Here is a 7,251-nt window from a genome sequence, read left to right as displayed (position 1 = left end):
TACATATTGAGTATGTGTAAGATGTCACACATTTAAATTATTTTACAATCAGTGTATCTTAGTTAAAATGACTTAACAGCTTGGTAAAATTTTGTTAAACTCTCACCAGTTTTAAGACTTTCATGTCACAAACATTTTAATCTTTAAATTTCATATGTAATGAGTTGATTTTAATTTTGAAAATTAGGGTGCATTTCTTTCTCATGTTTCTAACGCAAACGGCTAAGCGCGCACATGTTTTGATCATTTGTTTCTAACATACGTTTGCAAAATTTACATAAATTTTGACAAACTATACACACGCTAAAAATGCGTCTGCAGTTTGTCGTTTGTCGTTTGTTAGTACAAACGCTACATTTGTTTCTAACTTCAACCTGATTAAACGAAGTATTTGTTTTTACGTTTGTAAAAAGTCTGTTTACCAACAACATGTGCATGCGTTATTGAAAGTTCAAACAGGGGAAAAAAATACTTATTAAACGATGTATTTGTTTCTACTCTTGTAGCGTTTTGAAAACAACAACAAACGCGACACAACGTTTACAAAATTTTGGTTAGAAAGAAATGCGGCCTCAATGTTATTGTATTTATATTAGCATGCTTTCATTTCCAAATGTCTTTGTACATGCTGTCATTTTTATGAATGTACTGATTTTTATTATCTTCTTTATTAATTTATTTCAATCACTGAGTTTATTTTTAAATTTTATTCAGCCTTAATATGTATCGCTTGACTGCAATAGGAAAGTAACTATAATTAAAAGTTGTGATACCTTTGACGTGAAAATTCCATATTCGCGATGTTTTCTCAGCACCGTTTAGTTAATAACTAAGAACATACATGTAGAGTTTTGAAAAAAAATGAAAAGAGTATTATTAATAGTTGATTTAATAAATCTTTTTTGAATCCCCGAATTATGCTTTGGTCGTCTACGTTTAATCTTGGTCAATAAAATTGGATCAATATCATGAATTTTACATAAATAAAGGCAACTGGAGTATACCTCTGTTCGAAAGTCATAAATCGATTAAGAGACAACAAATCCGGGTTACAAATTAAAACAACAAATCAACTATAAGAGGAAAACAACGAAACAATAGAAACACTGAAGTGCAGCAAAACATCAAAAGACAATGCAGTTTCACAGAAACGAGCTATTAGGTCTCTATGGTGAGTTTATTTACAACCACAGGGTCGATGCCACTACCGGTGGAGTTTTAATTCCTCGAAGGTATCACAAGCCCAGTAGTCAGCCCTCTGTACTGATTGATACGGTCATATTTTTAAATTAACTGTTTACAAAATTTTGGATTTTTGAAATACTAAGGCTTTTCTACCTCAGGAATAGATTACCTTAGCTGTATTTGGCATAACTTTTAGGAATTTTGGTCCTCAATGCTCTTCAGCTTCGTACTTTATCTCAGCCTTTTTAAATGTTTTGGATTCGGGATCCACTGATGTTCTCTTGTAGACGAAACACGCGTCTGGCGTAAAAACAAAATTTAATCCTGGTATATATGATGAGTTTATTTAAATAACAACTGCCTATTTCAGGACTTGTGCTTTTCAGGTAAATAAGTATCAAGAGTTAAATCCCCTTCAACGTACACAATATTCTATAAAAAAAAATAGTTTTTCTACTTTTTCAGACAGTGTAAGTCGTGATCTAAATAATTTGTTAGACACATTTTCATCAGATAACATTTAAACAAAGGAAAACAATGCAAATTCATTCATTTAACAACGTAAATGCAATAAGCTTGATTGACAGAGCAAACACATGTGTGGTTTCTTTATGAAGCTCTAGTTTTGTATTATAATTTGACGCCTTTTAAAATATTGCTTTAGAGTTAAGTATTGCAGGCATATATTGCATATTTCTAATATATCACAGCTTACTGAAGCAGTGGTATATTGTGCTCGTTTAGTTTGTTCACCTACCTTATTTGTGTCCACTTTTATTGATTTTTTAACTTGTAACCTAAACTGTTGTAAAGAATCCTCAGTGGTAAGTGATGAATCGATATTTTTGGTATGTGCCTTGACAAACTTGTTACCACTTAGTGTATAGGTAAGGATATAAATAAATGAATAAAATAGGGATTGTCCGTTTTAAATTTACTTGGAGTTTGGTATTTTTGTTATTTTGTTTTTTTTTGTATGAAGCTCTCATGTTAACTTGTAAGATTTTTACGTTAGCAAATATTGAGACCACAAAAGAGATCAATTTTATAATTCATTTGAGACATTTTATAGTAGCATTATTTGCTTCCTTGTATAAAAAGTTTTAAAATACCTCTGCAAAACATTCTCGTTTAATTATGATCAGATTAAACAAAACAAAACCAAGAAATCAAATATCCGCAAACATGTACGTTTTGCTTAATTCAGGAAAATGGTGCCCACGAAAATAAAGATTCCACAGTATTCGGCTTAGAGCGTTCCTGATGAAGGTGAATCTAGAAAAGCGGTTCGGACGTCTCTAAGCTTTTCTTAGATCTTAAGTATTTGTCATTGTCAAGTCTAACAGCAAATGTAACTATTTTGACACGAAGGTATCACCTCTGTGGCTTTGTGCCGTCGTCATCTTTATTGGCTAGATCGTCAGCATACATCCTACTTGTGAACACGGAACTGCTTGAATGCTCCACAGCGTTTTATCAAATTTGCACAACAGTTTTGATAAAAAAACATAAAAAATAAAAAATAAAAAAAACAAGCTATAAAGGGTACCCAAATGACTAGTGTAAAATAATCCAAGCATGAAAATTAACAATCTACTCAATATAAAAAAGAGAAGTAAGAAACACCGAAGAACCAAAAATTCAGTAACAAAACGAAGGTGCCTGTACAACATAGACATTACATGTAGTAATTAAAAAGATGTCATCTAGATCAAAATGGCGTTAAACAAAACAACATACACAGGTAAATTTAGATATAATAATTTTATAAACAGTAGTACGAAAGTAAACTTTTTTTTTATATAAATGTGATAAAGAGTACAGAAGTGATTATTCATCATTACACTAAATACTTATTAAAGGTGTTAAAATGAACAAGAGGCTCTGAAGAGACTGAAGTACTCACCTGCTATGTTTTTGCTTAGAATCTTTCCACAATGATAATTTTGCTTTTCAATATATATTAATGAGTGTCTTAGACATTCCATTTAAATGTTCTTTGTATCTGTCATATTTTCTTTAAAAGCGAAAGTCCTATAGTGTGTGATAACATTGTGTGAGGGAATTCGACGTTAGCCATACCACTGTTCACTCCAGCGCAATGTATGTCAATGCCACTGCATCAATCAGAATGATTTTTTTGCAGTGTTTTAAGACATGATTTTACTTTGTTTTCGCGTATTATTCGTGAAACATTCAATGTTTTAAAAAGGCAAATTTTTTTTTATAAAGTCAATGATTATGTTGACTTTTGAAGGCCAAACTTTCTACAGTCTTGAAGACGCAAATAAAAGATCCAAAAACTATATCAATACAGAATTACATGTTTATGAAATTATAGCATATCTATTGGTTAACAAATTTTTATTCTTTATTGCAAAATAATGAACTTAAAATATCTGACATTTTCTCCTCACCTAGTTTACCCCTATACATGTGTATGCTGTGGACTAGTCATTGTTATTGAATCGTAGGCACTTTGATTGGATTACGTTGTTATTAGTTTACCTTCAAACATGTTTATGCTTTTCATACATGACTATTGATTAATTAGAACGTGCATGAATGTGTACGGTAACTAAAATGACCTTCAAATTGGACACTGGACGAGTCAATATTATGTTTTGTCAATGAAAGTTAAGGTATGAAAGGTAAGAATTGCCACTTCTTCTATTTTCACAAAATTTTCTGAATACACAGTTGAAAGATTATTTTTTAAAATCCTATTGTTGAGATAAAAGAGAAACTTTACAAATAAGACGTTTTGTTCCATTAAACAAGTCATTTTCTTAAGAGAAATGCCGAAATATGATTTACGCACGATTACGGCAGGTAAAATTATTATTTATCATAACATAAAAAAAAACATTTTTCAGTCCCATTGGAATATGTTAATTACAATTAATCCCAAACTTAAGAAGTAAGTAAATAAAGTCAAAATATGTCCGATCTGTCTATTTCTGGTCTACATCAAAAGTCAATACGATCGTTTTAAAGTCAATTTCGTCTACCTCACAAAATCTTGTTAGGCACTATAGTGGCTATGTTTCTTGACGTACAAGGAAATCAAATTTATACTCGATATTCTGAAACTCTTTCAGCCTAAGTTTTCCTGAAATTGATTCAGGAGTTTTAAAGGAAGCAAACTAAATGAACAAATTCAGAAAAAAATCTTTAAAGAGCAGCAACTCCTTAAGAGGTCTATTTACGATTTTGATTATACAACTTTTTTGCAGATCTTACTTTGCTGAATATTTTTGCTGTTTACAATTTATCTTTATCATTACTTATATTCAAGATAATACACAAATACTACAAAACTTTCTTAAAATTACCAATTTAGTTGTATCAACCCAACAATGGGTTACCAGATTCATCTGAAAATTTCAGGGCTGATAGAACCTCACCTATGAGCAATTTACCTCCATCAGATTTGCTCTTCTGAAATGAAATAAATAGAGTGTCACTTTATTGAAAAAAAAAACAAAACAATTTAAAATTTTCAAAGAATATATACGCTTATCTCTTTAAAATGGTTATGAAGTTCACAATATTTAAACATATATGTCATTTAACTGTATTACTATGTTAAAATATCAACTACATAAGAAAATACCTGTACCAAGTCAGGAATATGACAGTTGTTATCCATTCGTTTGATATGTTTAATATTTTTATTTTGCCATATGATTAAGAACTTTCCGTTTTGAATTTTCTCAAAGTTCAGTATTTTTTTTATTTTACTTTTTTCTTCAATTTGTCTTTTGAATTGCATTGATGAAAATAAACATGACATGAATGGTTTCTTTCATTATATAACAACCAAAATTTTATAATGTGTTATTTTCATTTACTCATTTCATTTGTTGCTATTTCTAGTATTTTGGGGGGGTTATGAATTTTTGTCTAAATAAGGTAATTGCTGGGTATATTTTCACTAGCAACACCAATAATTATATATATATTAACAACTGGTTCTCCGTTCGTCTGATATTTCATCTGTATTTAAATCGTAAAAAATAACAAAGATATTCAAAAATGCCTTGTGGTTTTTACAAAATACACTGTTGTGCTTCTTTAAGGACTACAGAATTTTTCCCTCGGAATCGTGTGCAGAATTTTTCCAAACATTTTTATTTTATTTGTTTAGATTCATGAATTTCGAACAGCGGTATACTACTGTTGCCTTTATTTACGACATTACAATAGTGTTGACAGTGGTTTTTTATCCAGTAACCAGCTACCGAATATTCCTTACACAATTGGTGACACTCTATATCGTCCCGAACCTATAAAGATTGTGAATGAATCAAAAAGTGGGGCGAAAGATAACAGATAGACATGACCAGATTAAGATCTGACAGTGCAGTCAATTGTCAATTTTCAAAAATAACAAAAACAAAAAAAGAAATTTTAAATGATATAAAACAGTGTCTATTTCAATATCTTTATTTGAATATAACATATATTACATAACATAGAATATTGTAAAAATTTGAATGAAGCTAGACCTATCAAGAAAGAAGTAAAAGACAAATATTAAATTTAATTAAAAACAAATTTGATGGTTATGATGAAAAATTAAAGGTAAGTTATTTTTATACAAAAAAATAAAAAAAACCAAGATACAGAATTATTGTAGGGTATCACGATTTTGTGATAGGAAAGTACTTCATCTAACTCAGAATATTTGGCCACATTCTTGAAATTGCAAAGGGTAGATATTAAGAAATTCCACAAAAAGATAAGCTTTTCAAACTATGTAATTTTCTTGAAAACGAAGAACCTTTCCTTTTTGTGTGCAATATAAAAAAATAAATTTGAATATATTTACATAATTATAGACCGTTGGTTTTTCCGTTTGAATGCTTTTACTCTAGGAACTTTTAGAGCCCTTAATATCTAAATATCTAGCTGTTCGGTGTGAGCCAAGGCTCCGTGTTGAAGACCCAATGATGAAATGCATTTATAAATTGTAATTTGGATGGAGAGTTGTGTCATTTGCACTCATACCACATCTTCTAAGATATATATAAATATATTGCATTGACATATTTATAAGTGTATGTTTTTGTCAAAAACATGTTTATATCAATATTTATTTTGAAGCCCAGGTGGTCGTGTGGTCTAGCGGTATGGCTACAGTGCAGGCGATTTGGTGTCACGATATCTCATTAGCATGGATTCGAATCCCGGCGAGGGAAGAACAAAAAAATTGCGAATTGTTGGGTTGATGTTTAGACGAGTTGTATATATATAATGAAAATTTTGAATTCGCAAACTACATTTCACATCAAATAATAACAGTTCGTTAAAATATTGTCACTAGCGCTTTCATGCCTTCTGTAAAATGAATGTAAATCTCGTTTATATATATAGATATATATATATATTTCATTATATATATATAAACGAGTCTAAATTGAAAACTACATTCAAACCTATGATTGTGTTGGATAAAAACCGCAATTTTTATACGTGTGAAGGTAAAACAAATTTCGTTTAGAAGGGCCTAAAAACAGCACAAACAACATTTTCCAAAAGACCAAAAAGTGAAAAAGTATATTTAAACAAAACGCATTTGACTAACAGGTCGAACAACTGGTGTTCTTTAACCCTGCTGACTGCCATTGGCGATTGCCAAATAAAATTGATCACAAGATGTAACAAAATGGATCTTAATATAAATTTAATACTAAACAGAAAACAATTTTTATTAACTTGTGGCCACGATGTTATGCCACAAAGATACGGTGTCAATATTTTTTTAGTACACCAGATCAGGATTTCGACAATAAATGTCTCTTCAGTGATGTTAGGGATCGAAACGGTTTTTGGAAGGCCATATAAAAAGTACCCTCATTTTTAGAAAAAGTACCCTCACTTTTAGATAGACTCTTGAATTTTAAGAGTCAATATAGGATGAACGGATCATATAAACCGGAGGGAAAATATGATACAAGCCCAAACGAAAAACTATAAACGAGTCTAAATTGAAAACTACGTTCGAATATATATATAGATAAAGTTTATTAATATTAATAATAGATTAAATTCTATTTAAAA

Source organism: Mytilus galloprovincialis, chromosome 10, assembly GCF_965363235.1.
Source record: "Mytilus galloprovincialis chromosome 10, xbMytGall1.hap1.1, whole genome shotgun sequence".
NCBI classification, from domain to species: Eukaryota; Metazoa; Mollusca; class Bivalvia; order Mytilida; family Mytilidae; genus Mytilus; species Mytilus galloprovincialis.
The sequence above is the reverse complement of the archived record's forward strand: the minus strand, read 5'-3'. Positions refer to the sequence as shown.